We start from the raw sequence: 17,684 nt of genomic DNA on the forward strand, positions 1-17,684 counted from the left end.
AGTTCACGGGTGAGGGGTAATATATTAGCATGGATAGAGGATTGGCTAACGAACAGAAAACTGAGAATCAGGATAAATGGATCATTTTCTGGTTGGCAAACAGTGATTAGTGGGGTGCCGCAGGGATTGGTGCAGGGACCTCAACTATTTAAATTCTATATTAATGATTTGGATGAAGGGACCGAAAGTAACATAACCAAATTTGTTGATACATAGATGGGTGGGAAAGCAAATTGTGAGGAGGATACAAGAAATCTACAAGGGATATAGACACGCTAAGTGAGTTGGCAAAAACCTGGCAGAGGGAGTATAATGTGGGGAAATGTGAGGTTCTCCACTTTGGCAGAAAAATAGAAAAGCAAATTATAATCTAAATGGAGAAAAATTGCAATGTGCTGCAGTACAGAGGGACCTGTGTGTCCTTGTGCATGAAACACAAAAAGTTAGAATTGTGTTCATAACACAGATGAGACTGCACACAGGGAGGTTAAAGTAACAGTGACCTCAGTCTTTATTAAGACACTCCAGAGTGAGGGCCAGGCCTTAGGGGCCTGTATACGGTGCTCCCAAGGGATGCGCTCCCTGATGGCAGAACATGCGAGTGCATGCTTTACAGATACACAACATCGCTCCCCTGCAAAGTCAAAGTGAAAACTATTTACAAGGTGAAGCGGTCGGGAGCCTTTCTATCTCTGGTGGACGTCTTGGTACAAATGTCTGTTCTGGTTTATTGGCTGTGCCCTTGCTGGGCTGGCATGTTGTTGGCCCTAAGGGCTGCTGGGTGAGCCTGGCCTTGCTGGGCTGTTGGGGGTGATGGGTTCGATTTCCTGGTCCGTGGTGGTGTCGTTGATCCTTTGGGTGTGTGTTGTGGGCTCGAAAAAGGTGGTGTCTGCTGTGGGTTGTTCAGGGCAGTCTGTGAACCGCAGCCTCGTTTGGTCCATGTGCTTTCTGCAAATTTGTCCATTGTCTAGTTTGACTACAAACACCCTACTCCGTTTTTTAGCTATCACCATGCCCGCGATCCACTTGGGACCATGTCCATAGTTTAGCACATACACAGGGTCATTCAGATCAATTTCCTGTGACACAGTGGCGCGAACATCGTTTACATTTTGTTGCTGTCATCTGCTCTCTACCTGATCATGCAAGTTGGGGTGAACCAGCGAGAGTCTGGTTTTAAGTGTCCTTTTCATGAGTAGCTCAGCCGGAGGCACCCCTGTGAGTGAGTGGGGTCTCAAGGCGGGTTTGGAGTGAGCCTTCTGTGACTCATTTAAGGCCCTGTTTGATGGTTTGTACTGCCCGCTCTGCCTGCCCATTGGCGGCTGGTTTAAACGGGGCCGAGGTGACATGTTTGATCCATTGCGGGTCATGAATTCTTTAAATTCGACACTGGTGAAACATGTCCCGTGTCACTGACCAGTATGTCAGGCAGGCCGTGGGTGGCAAACATGGCCCTCAGGCTTTCAATGATGGCAGTGGTGGTGCTCCCGACATTATTTCACATTCAATCCATTTTGAAAAAGCATCCACCAACATCAGGAACATTTTACCGAGAAACGGGCCCGCATAGTCGACATGGACCCTTGACCATGGTCTGGAGGGCCAGGATCACAAACTTAGTGGTGCCTCTCTGGGTGTGTTGCTCAACTAAGCAACACACGCTGCATTGCCGTAAACAGGACTCTAATTCAGAGTCGATACCGGGCCACCACATGTGGGATCTGGGTATCGCTTTCATCATTACTATACCCGGGTGTGTGCTGTGGAGATCCGAGATGAACGTGTCCCTGCCCTTTTTGGGTAGCACTACGCGGTTACCCCACAACAGGCAGTCTGCCTGAATGGATAGCTCGCCCTTTTGCCGCTGGAGTGGCTTGATTAGCTCTTGCATTTGAATGGAGATGCTGGCTCAGCTCCCATGCAGTACACAGTTTTTTTTACTAGCGACAGCAGAGGATCTTGGCTGGTCCAAGTCCTAATCTGGCAGGCCGTGACAGGTGATTTGTCCTTTCAAACACTTCCATGATCATCAACAAATCTGTGGGCTGCGCCACCAACAACAAGTTTGCAGGCTGCGCCATTTTCAACCCTGTGGTCGGTAATGGTAGCCGACTGAGAGCATCTGCACAGTTCTCAGTGCCTGGCCTGTGGCGGATGGTACAGTTATACGCTGATTGCGCGAGTGCCCACCATTGTATGTGGGCTGAGGCGTTAGTATTTATCCCCTTGTTTTCAGCGAACAGGGATATGAGGGGCTTGTGATTGGTTTGAGGCCAAACAGGTACTGATGCATTTTCTTTACCCCAAACACTCACGCTAATGCCTCTTTCTCAATCTTGATGGAGGCCGTCTCGGCCTTAGACAAGCGCCTGGAGGCATAGGCGACAGATTGCAACTTCCCTGCAACGTTAGCTTGTAATACACACTCGAGTCCGTACAACGACGCGGCACATGCTAGCACAAGTCTTTTACACGGGTTATATAATGCAAGCAGCTTGTTGGAGCAGAAAATGTTTCTGGCTTTCTCAAAAGCAATTACTTGTTTTTTTCCCCATACCCAGTTCTCACCTTTGCGCAATAACACATGTAGGGTCTCTAAGAGAGTGATTAACCCCAGTAGGAAGTTACCAAAATAGTTGAAGAGTCGCAGGAACGACTGCAGCTCTGTGATGTTCTGTGGCCTGGGCGCATTCCTGATAGCCTCTGTCTTGGCGTCTGTGGGCCGAATGCCATCCGCCGTGATCTTTCTCCCCAAAAACTTAACTTCTGTTGCCATGAAGACCCATTTTGACTCTTCAGTCGATCCAGTCGCTGGAGGACCTCCTTCAGGTTTTGTAGGTGCTCGACGGTGTCCCGACCTGTGACCAATATGTTGTCCTGAAAAACCACTGTGTGTGGTACTGACTTGAGTAGGCTCTCCATGTTTCTCTGGAAGTTTTCTGCAGCCGACCGAATTCCAAATGGGCATCTGTTGTAGATGAACAGTCCCTTGTGCGTGTTGATGCAGGTGGGGCCCTTCCAGCTCCTGCGTCATGTAGGCCAAAGTCAGGTCGAGCTTGGTGAATGCCTTGCCTCCTGCCAACGTCGCAAATAGGTTGTCTCTCTTGGGTAGCGGGTATTGGTCCTGTAGCGAGAAATGATTAATAGTTACTTTACAATCACCACACATCCTGACCGTGCCATCACTTTTGAGTACTGGAACAATCGGGCTGGCCCACTCGCTGAATTCCACTGGGAAGATGATGCCCTCGCGTTGCAGCCTGCCATGCTCGATTTTCACTTTCTCCCTCATCATGTGAGCTACTTCTCGCGACTTGTGGTGAATGGGTTGTGCCTCTGGGACCAAGTGGATCCTTGGGACCTTCACCCCAGAAAAGTTTCCAATGCCTGGCTCAAAATGGGAAGGAAATTTGTTTGGAACCTGGGTATATGAGGCCTCATCGACATGTGGTTGCGCTCGGATGTCATCCCAGTTCCAGCGGATTTTGCCCAGCCAGCTCCTTCCAAGCAGTGTGCGGCAATCACCCGGGACAATCCAGAATGGCAGTTTGTGCACCGTGTCCTCGTAGGTGACCTTGATCATGGTGCTGCCCAGAACAGTGATGAGCTCTTTGGTATACGTTCTCAGTTTCGTGTGGATGGGGTTCAGGGCTGGTCTGAGTGCCTTGTTGCACCACAGTCTCTCAAGCATCTTTTTACTCATGATGGATTGGCTAGCGCCAGTGTCCAGTTCCATGGCTATGGGTAAGCCATTCAATTTTACATTTAGCATTATGGGTGGACATTTCATCGAAAATGTGTGTACACCGTGTTCTTCAGCATCTGCCTCCTCTCTCTGAGGCTCGAAATTGCTTTGATCCACCAAGGACTGATCTTCCTCTGCCACGTGGTGGTTAGCAGGTTTTGTAGAGCTTGCAGTACGTTGCAGGTGCCCATTGTTCCACAGCTCTTGCAAACATACCCTTTGAAGCAGCATGAAAATCCTGAATGGAAACCTCCACAACGCCAACAAGGTGTGAATTGCCTTTCATTAATCTTTTGTTGCGGACTCTGAGTCATCTGGGTCACCTGAGGCCTGCTGGCAGTTGCAGACTCGTGTTTTCTGCCCTGTACGTTTCTGCTCGCAAACACAGTCCCAGTTAATTTATGAACATTGCTAGCACTTTTGTGCGAGAGATTTGTTTGGTGTTATCACTGGTAGACATAAACGCCTGTGCTATCGCAATGGCCTTACTGAGGGTCGGTGTCTCTACAGTCAAAAGTTTTCGTAGGATGGTCTCGTGGCCAATGCCCAGTACAAAAAAGTCTCTGAGCATCTGCTCCAGGTAGCTATCAAACTCGCATTGTTCTGGAAGTCGCCTTAGCTCAGCGACGTAGCTCGCCACTTCCTGACCTTCAAATCGTTGGCACATGTAAAACCGATATCTCGCCATCAGCATGCTCTCTCTCGGGTTAAGATGCTCCCGAACCAGTGTACACAGCTCCTCATACAACTTATCTGTGGGTTTCACTGGAGCCAGAAGATTCTTCGTGAGGCTGTAGGTCAGTGCCCCGTAGACTGTGAGGAGGACTGCTCTCCTTTTTGCAGCGCTTCCTTCTCCATCCAGCTCGTTGGCTACAAAGTACTGGTCTAGCCGTTCGACATAGGCTTCCCAGTCCTCACTCTCCAAGAACTTCTCCAGGATGCCCACAATTTGCTGCATCTTTGCGTTGGATTCGTATACTCGTTGCCCGTTATTGTGTTCCTAACACAGATGAGACTGCATACAGGGAGGTTAAAGTAACAGTGACTTCAATCTTTATTAAGACACTCCAGAGTGAGGAACAGGCCTTAAGGGCCAGCTTATATTCAGTGCTCTCAAGGGATGCTGGGACCCCTTGGGACTTCAGGGGATGTGCTCCCTGGTGGTGGAACATGGAAGTGCATGCTTTACAGATACAGAACAGTTAGTATGTAGATACAGCATGTAATCAGGAAGGAAATGGAATGTTGCCATTTATTAAAAGGGGATAGAGTATAAAAGCAGAGAAGTCCTGCTATAACTGTACAGTGTATTGGTGAGGCCATACCTAGAGCACTGCGTACAGTTTTGGTCTCGTATTTAAGGAAGGATATACTTGCATTGGAGGCTGTTCAGAGAAGGTTCACTAAGTTTATTCCGGAGGTGTGGAGGTTGACTTAAGAAGATAGGTTGAGTAAGTTAGGCCTACATTCATTGGAGTTAAAAAGAATGAGAGGTGAACTTATCAAAGCATATAAGATAATGAGGGGCTCGAAAGGTGGATGCAGAGAGGATATTTCCACTTGTAGGGGAAACTAAATCTAGGGGACAAAGGGCTAGACTTTCCACATTTTTTGCATCGATACCGCCCACTTAACATCTATTTTAATTCTGTGATGAGGTATAACCCCCAGATATCGCCCATTTAGCAACTAAATGGAAACTAATGCCCATATATCACTCACATATCACTCAGCATTACTTTCAGCATGTAGTTAATGCCGAGAATTAATAATGCCACCCGCCCATTTTTTTCGGTGTAAAGATCAGAATGGGTGAAAGTAACACCCATAATATTGCTGAGCATTCCTTTCGGCATGTCGTTAATGCCAATAAATAATAATACTGCCTGGCCACTATTTTGTTGTAAAGATCAGAATGGGCAAAAGTAACGCCCAGAATATCACTGAGCGTTACATTCGGCACCCCGCCCACATATCGCAGAAAATATCGCTCGCCGAAAAACCCGCTGAGTAAAAGTTGCTCTCAGCTGAACTAAGCCCAGCAGTATGGGCGCCATTTTGTAAATCGTTGGTTGGTTCATATAAAATGTTGCTTCAACTTCTGGGTAGTTTTGATGTACTCTGGAGATCGTTTCAGATGATTTGAACATCTGAACAAACATCTTATCATACTGTGGACGATTTGAAGTTATTTTAGGTGTTTTAGTAGGTAAATTTCTTGTTTGGGAACAATGGGTATAGTATCGATTGTGATTGCAATGGGGCCTGTAATTTCTCATCCTATCTTGATGACTATGCACAGGCTGTCGACTAGAGATGGCAGAAGGTATATTCAACAGCATTATGTGCCCAATCACAGACGTCGCTGACTGCTGAAGAAGATGAGACCTTACACCCCACGCACTTACAGGTAGAAGCGGTCTTTTCTGAACTTGTCCGATAACACATGTCTTAGGAGACTGCGCTTCCAGAAAGAGGGTGTCAGTGAGATATGCCAGCTCATTAGGGGAGATGTGCAGCCTGCCAGCACCATCAGGATCGCACTGTCCATTGAGGTCAAGGTCACTGCAGCACTTACCTTCTATGCATTGGGTTCCTTTCAGGCCTCAGCTGGTGACATTTGCGCTCTATCTCAGAATGCCACACATTGCTGCATTCGACAGATCACTGAAGCCCTTTACGCATGCAGGATGGACTTTATCAGCTTCCCCATGTCCAGGGAAGCACAGACTGAGGGGGCTCAAGGATTCTCCAGAATTGCAAACTTCCCCAAGATGCAGGGAGCAATAGGATGTACATACGTAGCCAAGCACCTTTTCGGGATGCAGAGGTTTTTTGGAATCAAAAGGGATTCCACACCCTGAATGTGCAACATGCTGTCAAACATGAGCAAGTTATAATGTCAGTAAATGCAAAATTTCCGGGTAGCATCCATGCTGCTCACATCCTGTGTGAGAGCACTGTAACTGACATGTTTACCAATCAGCCACCAGGTCAATGCTGGATGCTTGGTGACAAAGGATATGGCCTCGCCACCTGACTGATGATCCTCCTGCGTAACACCCAAACAGAAGCCGAGAAGCTATAAAATGATAGCCACAGAGCAATATGCAATATCATCGAGAATACCATTGGAGTGCTTAAGCCGCTCTTTATTTGCCTGGTCCACTCAGGAGGCGAGTTACAACACCACCCTGAGCAGGTAGCTCAATTCAAGGTGGTGTGCTACATGCTGCACAAATTGGCTATCAGGAGGGGACAAGAATTGGAGAAGGGACTGCCAGTCCACCACAGGAGAGAGAGGAAGAGGAGGGCGAGGCTGTGGATGCTGACCTCGGGTCAGACAATCAGGCTGATGATGAAACCATGCCCCGCCGCCCTTTAGATTGCAGGAAAGGGCCCGTGGTGGCTACATAGCTGCAAGACTCTTTGTCAGCAGCTCATAAATGAGCGCATTGCTTGAAACAATTTTGATTGTATTTATAAAGCTTCAACACTGCTGTGTCTGCAGCTGATACATGAATGGTGTGCATTACCTTGGTGTCAGTTAAAATTTAATTTGATTCCAGTGACGTTGAATTATCCTCTTTTATGTTAAGGGATCACCAGTGCGCAACTGTGCAGCTATCTGAGGCAATGCACAACAAGGTTCTGTGAAATAAAAAAACATTTGATGAGAACATTTGTATAAAATCATAATTATAACTGTAAAAAACACCACCCCCCACCCCCACCCCACGCCACAACAAATTTATAACATCTATATAATTCACTAAATATTTAACATTTCCAACAACACTTCATTAACATAGAACACAAATGCAAAGAAACAAGGTACCCCCTCTCCCTTTCCCCCAAGCCTCCCGACAAAATAGCAACAACATAAAAATACTATGACCAAGACAACACCTGTGTCCATGCACCTCACATTTCTCCCCCCCCCCCCATCCCCTCCGCTTCTCCTCCCCACCTCTATCCCTTCCTCTTCCCCTTCTGAGTCCAAGCCACCTGGCCAAGGAGCTCCTCAGGCACTGCTTCATTGCGGGGGGGATGATGGCAGAACCGCTGGTTGGACGGATACGGGAGAGGACGGTCCCGAGGTGGGAACATGCTCTGAGCCAGAAGCAAGATCTTCCTCCTGGCTCTCATGTGGCGTTGGCAATGGGATTGCAGCACCTTGGGGTCCAGTGTCACGCTCTGGGACCACTGGGAGGCCTCTAACACCAGTGATCCTGGCTATCACATCCAGGGCCTACACCATCCGCAGCACGTACTCACTCATGGTGGCAGACATGCTGGCCATCTGTTGCGATATGCCCCCCCCCCATTGTGTGTCGGATCTGCTGACTTATGTCAACACTCCTCCTGGACAAGTGTACCATATCCCTACTCAGATCTGCCACTCGTGGAGCAGATCTGCTTTGTCAAACCAACCTCTGCGTGGTCGGCATCATCCTTAAGCCTCCTCAGATGCCCTGTGGCAACGTGCTTGGGCCCAGTACCTCCACGGTGGAGGAGGGAATGGCTCTAGGAGCACTAGATTTCATAGGTGTCGACTGCATTATGGAGCTTGGCAATGCAGGCCCTTTGAAGTCTGTACTGCCAGTCATGGAGAAGGCAGCCAGTAGGTCCACAGGCGAGAATCGGGGCTCCTCAGCACCAGATGCACGATTGGCCGGCGAGTCTGGCCCCGCAGCTCCAGCTTCTGGGCTCAGTGGTGTTGCATGGGGCCGCACTGCTGGCTGAGCTATAAAACATAAATTAGGTTATTAGTGGAGAAGAGGGTGCTAGTGTCACAAGATGATTCCAACGCTACACACAGCATATGCACGACAAAAGCACCACTGCTATCAAAATCAGCACAGACATCACATTTCATGACCATGACCAAATTATGCATTGCAATGATTCTCATGAGGTCATCATAATTTAGAGAACACTTTTATCAATCATCTATCATATATTACTGGTCAGTTATGAGTGGGTGTGGCATCTATTGACTTTACATCAGGTGGCATCACATCAGGTTCTGAAGCTGCATGTGTCGCTGAGCGGAGGTGGCTCCCCACAACTTCCAGCACCCGTTCCTTGATGTCGGTGAACTCCATGATGACTGGTGACCTGCCACTCATTCGTCTCTGCTCAGTCCTATTCTTCGAAAGATTCTTCTGTAAAAGGTAACACAAGCACGACATGGCATGAGATCATTGCGTGACATCATTGCTAGGTACTGTCACAGAGACTAATGCAACACATAACCGACAGATGTAATCATGGTTATTATGATAATTATCATTCTTTACCTAAAGATGTAAACCGTAAACACAGGCTTAGAGTAAACCATTCCCGGTATATGTGCAAGACATCACATCTGATTTTAAGCAATCATTACACTTACAAATAACATTATATAAATATATAGGTAAATGTAAATAAATGTAATACTTACTCTGGTGGATCCAACAAGGCTGTTCCAGTGCTTGCGGCACTGATTGCTCTCATGCACCTCGTTGGTCGCCGATGAGACCACTTCGGCTGTGTCAGCCCATACCCTGTGGTAGACCTTTGGGGCTGGCTTCCCACACCCAACCTGGGTCAATTGACCCCAGCGTGACTCCACCTCCTGCGTGAAGGAGGGATTTGCCTCATCGGAGAATCTCCTCACTCGTTTGCATCCACCCAATTGTTCCTCTCCAACCTCACTGCTTTCGCCAGCGTCCTCAGTGTCCACAGCGTGCTGGGTCACCTGTTCCATCCCTTCCATTTTAAATATTTATTTTTCGACAAAAACTCGTTGGAAACAATGGTCTTTGTGCTCAGCAGTCTTTTTGCTGCTGGTAAATCTCCCTGCTACTTCCCAAAACAGCCAAACAAGCACACAACATACCCACACATGCTTTCAGTTCCTCTCTGCTCCCTCTCTCTCTCGCTCCTCTTCCGCGTGTGTATTGATGACCCCGGACCACCTGAAAAGTGGGAAACGACCATTGCCATGTCGTTGCTATGGATGCCGCCACTTTACGGCAGAAGGTCAAAAAATTTAATGCTAATGCCCATTTCGGATCGCTCGCGGTAATGCCCATTTTATAAAATGGAAAGTTGGGATTTTGAAAATGGGCAATAATCCGGCGATCTGAACATCCATACTTACCACCAATGCTGGAAATAACACCCATTATTGGCCGATCTGCACAAAAGTGTAAAGTCCAGCTGTTAGACTCAGAATAAGGGGCCGCCCATTTAAAACTGCAATGAGGAGGAATTTCTTCACGCAGAGGGTTGTAACTCGATGGAATTCTCTGCCCTGGAGAGCTGTGGAGACTGGGTCATTGAATATATTTAAGGTGGAGATGGACAGATTTTTAAGCGATAAGGGAATAAAGGGTTATGGGGAGCGGCCAGAAAATTGGAGCTGAGTCCATGATCAGATCAGCCATTATTTTATTAAATGGCAGAGCAGGCTCGAGGGACCAGGTGGCCTACTCCTGCTCTTATTTCTTATGTTCTTAAGTTTTTAATTCAACTGTCCTCAGAAAGAATTGCGGAAAATGTATTTGTTTCCATATAGAAGTTTGATCGGCTCAAATATCTCGTTCACTATAAAGCATCTCTTTATCCCGTCTTGTTAATTACCTGCGTATCAGACACTTTCCAAAGCATAGACATTCTGCCCTGTAGAAATTTTGCCACACAGATTATTTCACATCAAAGTGCTGCCAAAGCTAGACACACTCCAGATGCAAAACATTTAATTATTTCTCTGGATAAATAGAAGAGTAATAAATATAAAGTCGTTAATTGAATGAGAGAACTAGACGAACAATCTGCCATCTTGATTTATGATGTCACAAATACTTTTATTTTTCAAAGTGCACATGGCATCCATCGATTGCAGTTGGATGATTTTAGCTCTGGTTCTGGGCACAGTAAGGTCTCCAATAATAATCTGCTCATTTATCTTAATTTATAAACTTCATCCTTTAGTTATAACCCACATTTTGATACTGATGAAGCTAAGCTTTGAAAATAATCTAACATTTTCAACTTTTACATTCCACTTTTGAACTAGAAGTTGCTAATTGGATTAGGATATGCCCTTGGTTAGGCATATCCTAATCTAACATGATTCCTTTATCAAAATAAAACAAATGGGATATTGAAATAGTTTTTTTCACATATATTTTCAGTCTAAACCAGCGTTATTAGATGATTTATTTTGAGGCGAGAACTTTATTAAAACAATTAATTCTAAACTGTTGATCCTCAGCTATAACAGTTATGTTACATGAAGGAAGGAGATTCACATTGAGAATTATCCCAATAATAACAAGACCAACACTATCAATTCTAATCCGAATACGACTGCTAATATAAAACGTTTCAGCTTAATACCAATTCTGATACCATGAATAGTAGTAAGATCTGCTAATAATACTGCTAAATAAATATTAAGTTTAATATTAATTCCAATACCGCTAATATTATTAATGCTCGAAACGATGTTAATAATAAAACTATGGGGGAAATTCAATAGGCTATCACCACCCGCTAGTGCCTGCAGAGGGCAGTAATGGGCATTGATGCAGTAGTGCTGGGACGAGGTGAATGCAGTGGCGCATAGCAAATCTGGAACCCCCATTGCGCCGCCAGTACCAGGTACGGCCGGGGACTTCAACACCAGGCAGACATGACACCAATGCTCACTGGGCGCCCAATGTGCCAAATTCATTATGGACACTTACCCTTGCACCTCGACCAGATAGAGACAGAGATAGGAGGTGTAGAGCTGCAGGTCACTGGCTCCCGGGATGTTATTTAAAGGCATCCACATGAATCACTCGCAGCTGTCAGGGCAGGTTAGATTCTGTGGGCTCCTGCCAGTTTCAGCTAGTGGATGAGTTTCCATGACTAATTTCAAGGTTCTTTTTTATCAGCATTGTTGTGGCAAATACAAAGTGGCTACATTTATTATTCAAATATTTAAACTGCTACACTTGGCAACATTAATGGGGCCTGTACTGGCATGCCACCTCAGCCTCCAGGATCTACTATAGAGGGAGTGTAGGCAGCCATAAATGTGGAAACATGTGCGCAGAGGGATGAGGAGGGACATCAGGGCTCTCCCCAGGATGACTTCAAACCCAGATTCCTTTTGCTCACCACATGCCCATCATATCATCCCTGTGACATGCCATATCACAGTGTCCTCCTGGGCACAAAGGTGAAATGACAGAGACCACGAAATATTGAAAACTCCATTAATAAATATATGAATAGACATATCACATGCATCACATTCATTCTAATAACTAATGAATATTGTGTCTGCCATAGCTGAATAGTTGTCATTATGTGCAAGGTGTGAGAGGTGGTTATGATGTTGGTAGGTAGAGATTGTTGGTGGGTGAATGCTAGGGGTGTGGTGCTTTGGGCAGTGTGTAAAGACTGTGGTACAGATGGTGGTATGTAGCATTTGTTGAAGCAATCAATCACGCTGACCACCTGACTGAGATGGATATGCCATGAGCCCACCTCCCGAGCTTTAATGAAAAGAATTTAAAACCTATCGCCAATAATACTAATGCTATTTATATATTTAATCTTCCTTGCTGCAATGCTCCATCTCATCCTCAGCAAGCTCCCCGCTCGAGTGGAGCTAAATCACTGGATGAACGGGAAACTGTTCAACCTCTGCCGCCTCCAAGCCAGATCCAAGGTCGTCCCATCTTCCATCATCAAATTACAGTACGCAGATAAGAACATAAGAACATAAGAACATAAGAATTAGGAACAGGAGTATGCCATCTAGCCCCTCGAGCCTGCTCCGCCATTCAACAAGATCATGGCTGATCTGGCCGTGGACTCAGCTCCACTTACCCATCCGCTCCCCATAACCCTTAATTCCCTTATTGTTAAAAAATCTATCTATCTGTGACTTGAATGCATTCAATGAGCTAGCCTCAACTGCTTCCTTGGGCAGAGAATTCCACAGATTCACAACCCTCTGGGAGAAGAAATTCCTTCTCAACTCGGTTTTAAATTGGCTCCCCCGTATTTTGAGGCTGTGCCCCCTAGTTCTATCTCCCCTACCAGTGGAAACAACCTCTCTGCCTCTATCTTGTCTATCCCTTTCATTATTTAAATGTTTCTATAAGATCACCCCTCATCCTTCTGAACTCCAACGAGTAAAGACCCAGTCTACTCAATCTATCATCATAAGATAACCCCCTCATCTCCGGAATCAGCCTAGTGAATCGTCTCTGTACCCCCTCCAAATCCAGTATATCCTTCCTTAAGTAAGGTGAAAAAACTGCACACAGTACTCCAGGTGTGGCCTCACCAATACCCTATACCGTTGCAGTAGGACCTCCCTGCTTTTGTACTCCATCCCTCTCTCAATGAAGGCCAACATTCCATTCGCCTTCCTGATTACCCACTGCACTTGCAAACTAACTTTTTGGGATTCATGCACAAGGACCCCCAGGTCCCTCTGCACCGCAGCATGTTGTAATTTCTCCCCATTCAAATAATATTCCCTTTTACTGTTTTTTTTCCCAAGGTGGATGACCTCACACTTTCCGACATTGTATTCCATCTGCCAAACCTTAGCCCATTCGCTTAACCTATCCAAATCTCTTTGCAGCCTCTCTGTGTCCTCGACACAACCCGCTTTCCCACTAATCTTAGTGTCATCTGCAAATTTTATTACACTACACTCTGTCCCCTCTTCCAGGTCATCTATGTATATTGTAAACAGTTGTGGTCCCAGCACCGATCCCTGTGGCACACCACTAACCACCAATTTCCATGATGCTTGTGTATGCGGACACTCCGAGGCTGAACTCGAAGCCACCATCAACACCTTCACTGAGGCTTATGAGAGCATGGGCCTTATAGTAAACATCTGTAAGACAAAGGCACTGTATCAACCTGCCCCCGCCACTGCCCCCCGGTTACCAAAATCCACGATGAGGCCTTTTACAATGTCGATCATTATCCATACCTCGGGAGCCTACTCTCAACAAGAGCAGACATCAACAACAATATCCAACACTGCCTCCAGTGAGCCAGTACAGCCTTCGGTCGCCTGAGGAAGAGAGTGTTTGAAGACCAGGACCTCAAACCAAGCACCAAGCTCATGGTCTACAGATCAGTAGTGATACCCGCTCTCCTATATGGCTCAGAGACATGGATTATGTACAGCAGGCACCTCAAAACACTGGAGAATGTTGCCTCCGCAAGATCCTAAAAATCCACTGGCAGGATAGGCACAGCAACATCAGTGTGCTCGCTCAGGCCAACATCCCAACATTGAAGCATTGACTACACTCGATCAGCTCCGCTGGACTACCACATTGTCCACATGCCTGACACAAGGCTCCCAAAACAAGCCCTCTACTCAGAGCTCCGACATGGCAAGCGAGCCTCAGGTGGGTAGAAGAAATGCTTCAAGGACACCCTCAAAGCCTCCCTGAAAAAGTGCAGCATCCTCATCGACACCTGGGAATCCCTGGCCTAAGACCACCCAAAATGGAGGAAAAGCATCCGGGAAGGCACTGGAACCTCGAGTCACTTCGCCGAGAGCAAGCTGAAGCCAATCGGCATCAGCAGGAGTATGCTGCAACCCAGGCACCCCAACCTCCCGTTCCCCCAACCACCATCTGCCCCACCTATGGCAGAGACTGTAGGTCTCGCATTGGACTGTTCAGTAACCTGAGAACTCATTTTTATTGTGGAAGCAAGTTATCCTTGACTCGGAGGGATTGCCTAAGAAGAGAAGCTCCTAATACTACTACTAACGAATCATTACTATTAATACTAAGTTTAGTGGAACCATACCATGAAAATAAGAAAGCTATTAATTTTATTGTAATGCTACTAATGCTACTAATAATTATGATTATTTCATGGAGACTCTGGACTCCTAGGAGACTCATACTGTAATGACTTGGCAAACTGATCTTAATAAACACTCCTGAGATTCAGCAGCACAGTGGAAAGCAAACAAAAGAGTATCTTTCGATTAAGCAACAATAAGCAAAACGTAAAACTCACTTAAAGAGGCCTCACTGTTCCCGCAGTGATCTTTAACTCTCTTTGCTTCAGCCCACGTCCCTCACACACTGAGCAAAAGTGCACTGGAACAAGGCACAGTGAACTCGTGCTCCGATTTTAACCTGTCAATATTCTCACCATTTAAAACGGCCAGGCTTTTATCGCAATTTAAGAACTGTTGACCAATGAGAAACAAGGCTTGTACTAGCCGCTGACAGAGCAGTTTGATGTGATCCTTTTCCGGAGAGTGGAGCGGTATTTATCTTCCTCAACTAAATCTCGAGAACGAATGTTCCATTATTGACCGGATATTGGAGCATTAGTTAATAGAGCCTGAAATTCCTTTCAATTTTTTGAGAAAACTTGTGAAGCTTCCCCTGGTTATGCTCCGGGCTCTGTTAACTCCAAGCCCCACCATCCTGTAATAATTTTACAATATTTTAATTGCAGTTGTCACCCCAGGATTTTTCTCACCCTGAAGACTCACATGTATGCCTTCGTTAACGTTTTATCCGTTTATTTTTTTGATGGAGTAAAACAGAGAACCTGTTTCCAGTGGCAGAAAGGTCGGCAAACATAGAGCACAGATTTAAAGTGATTGGCAAAAGAAGCAGAGGCGACATGAAGAAAGATTTTGTTTTACACAGCGAGTTGATGTGATGTGAAATACATAGCCTGAAAGTGTGGTGGAAGCAGATTCAGTAGTATAATTTAAAATATAATTGAATAGATACGTGGAGGGAAAATTCAGGGATATGGAGAAAGAGCAGGGGAGTGCGATTAATTGGACAGCTCCACCAAAGAGCCGACATAGGCACAATGGGCCTCATGGTATCCTTCTTTGCTGTATAATTATATTTTATGTTAACATAACTCCTATTGCTATAAATGCCCTGATTAGATACAAGAATAATTTATAAAGAAACAGAAAACACTGCAACTTTTCAATTAATTTTGTTTCTTTTAAGTACACATATTGAATAAGCTTATTGACGATAATTTAGTGAGATGGGCTGGAAGGGGCCATTATATAACTGAGTAGATTTGAGAAACAGTTGAAATTGAAGTACAGTTGCGTTAAATGATAATTGCATTGAGCTGAGTGGCTCTGTAATTCTCAGATTTAGCACCATATATATTATGCCCAGACTAGAATTCCTTTAGCTCTGTTCTAGAAGTCTGATGATGATTCTTGTCCATGTGTTGTCACTGTGAATAAAGCAGCTTGAGAATTCGCACCCCTCATCGTATCAAGTGATTCCTTGATGCATCTTATGTTAATATGATAATGAAGAAGAGCAGCTGTAAATGAGAAAAATATTCAATTCTCAACAACAACAACAACAACTTGTATTTATATAGCACCTTTAATGTAGTGAAATGTCCCAAGGCACTTCACAGGAACGTTATGTGATAAACATTTGACGCCGAGTCGCATAAGTAGAAATTAGTGCAGATGACCAAAAGCTTGGTCAAAGAGGTATGTAGCAGCATCTTGAAGAAGGAAAGAGAGGTGGAGAGGTTTACGCAGGGAGTTCCAGAGCTTGTGGCTTAGGCAACAGAAGACATGACCACCAATGGTTGAGTGATTATAATCAGGGATGTTCAGGAGGGCAGAAATAGAGGAACGCAGAACTCTCAGGGGGTTGTGGGCCAGGAGTAGATTACAGAGACCGGAGAGGGGCGAGCCATGGAGGGGTTTGAAAATAAGGATGAGAATTTTGAAATCTAGGCCTTGCTATACCGGAAGGTAAGCGAGTACAGGGGTGATGGGTGAGCGGGACCTGGTGTGAGTTCGGACATAGCAGATGAGTTTTGGATCACCTCTAGTTTACATAGCTTAGAATGTGAGAGGCCAGCCAGGAGTGCATTAGAATAGTCAAGTCGAGTTAACAAAGGCATGGATGAAGGCGTCAGCAGCGGATGAGCAGGGGCTAGGGCAGAGGTGGGCGATGTAACAGAGGTGGAAACAGGCAGTCCTAGTTATGCTGTGGATATCTGGTCAAAAGCTCAATTCAAGCTCATTTCAGGATCAGCAGGGAATGGTATTACATAGAAAGATAGAACATAGAAATTTACAATGCAGAAGGAGGCCATTTCAGCCCATCATGTCCGAGCCAGCCGAAAAAGCCGCACGGCCCTTGGTCAGCAGCCCTAAAAATTACATATAAACCAATGAACAATGGCGGAAAGGCAAAGAGCTCCCAACCCAACCAGTCTGCCCCACACAACTGCGACACCCCTTACATTGAAACATTCTATGCTCCAGCCCAACCGGAGCCATGTGGTCTCCTGGGAGAGGCAAAAACCAGATTAAACCCCAGGCCAATTGGGGAAAAAGAAATCTGGGAAAATTCCTCTCCGACCCATCCAGGCAATCGAAACTAGTCCAGGGGATCACCCTGGCTGTATTTGATCGCTGCCGCACTGACCATCATATCTGTGCCGGCCAACAAGAGGCTATCCAGTCTGATCCCAATTACCAGCTCTAGGTTTGTAACTGTTATGTATGCAAACCTCACCAATGCGTAAGACTTGCCACTAGGGGGCACACCTGTGGGAGACCTTAGGGTCACCTGTGCACCCTGGAGCAAGCAGGTATAAAAGGCAATCCACCATGCTGCTGCCTCACTTTGGAGTTAGATTAAAGTGACCAAGGTCACAATGGTTTGAGCTGACAACACAGTCTTGTGGAGTTATTCTGAACTTAGCAACTGGCGACAAGTTACAGATCACCAACATTCACGTGGTAATGGTTGCCATTGGTATTCTTGAGAGATTTGTTAAGGGTGATGATTGGGAAGCCTTCATGAGCCCCTCGACCAGTACTTTGTGGCCAACGAGCTGGACATGGCTGAGATGGCGATCAAGCGCAGGGTGATTC

The sequence above is a fragment of the Pristiophorus japonicus genome, chromosome 4, assembly GCF_044704955.1.
Source record: "Pristiophorus japonicus isolate sPriJap1 chromosome 4, sPriJap1.hap1, whole genome shotgun sequence".
NCBI lineage: Eukaryota > Metazoa > Chordata > Chondrichthyes > Pristiophoridae > Pristiophorus > Pristiophorus japonicus.